Source organism: Brassica oleracea, chromosome C9 (genome assembly GCF_000695525.1).
Source record: "Brassica oleracea var. oleracea cultivar TO1000 chromosome C9, BOL, whole genome shotgun sequence".
Lineage (NCBI taxonomy): Eukaryota > Viridiplantae > Streptophyta > Magnoliopsida > Brassicales > Brassicaceae > Brassica > Brassica oleracea.
In genome coordinates, this window is record NC_027756.1 from 41,712,756 (window position 1) to 41,712,993 (window position 238).

The 238-nt window shown below is 53.4% G+C and overlaps 1 pseudogene; it reads left to right on the forward strand.

The window, feature by feature from the left end:
• LOC106315046 overlaps positions 1–238 on the forward strand; it is a 16,939-nt pseudogene that overhangs the window by 2,085 nt on the left and 14,616 nt on the right.

A 238-nucleotide genomic window follows, 5' to 3' on the forward strand; every position in this document is an offset into this window, starting at 1 on the left:
TAGAGACCCTGGTCTCCTCCGATGGGGTACCAGACGGTGTACGAGTCATATTTTCAGGAAGACACTCATTGCTGGTTCCCCATCCCGCGACTGATCACAGCATACGCCAGACGTCGAGATCTCGCAATCAGTCAGCTGCTGAATGGATCGCTGCATCTAGCGGTCACTTTGTCGGTTTTGGCAGAGCAGATCGACATGCCGATGAGCGTTAGGTCGTTCGAGGAGATGACCTCGATAA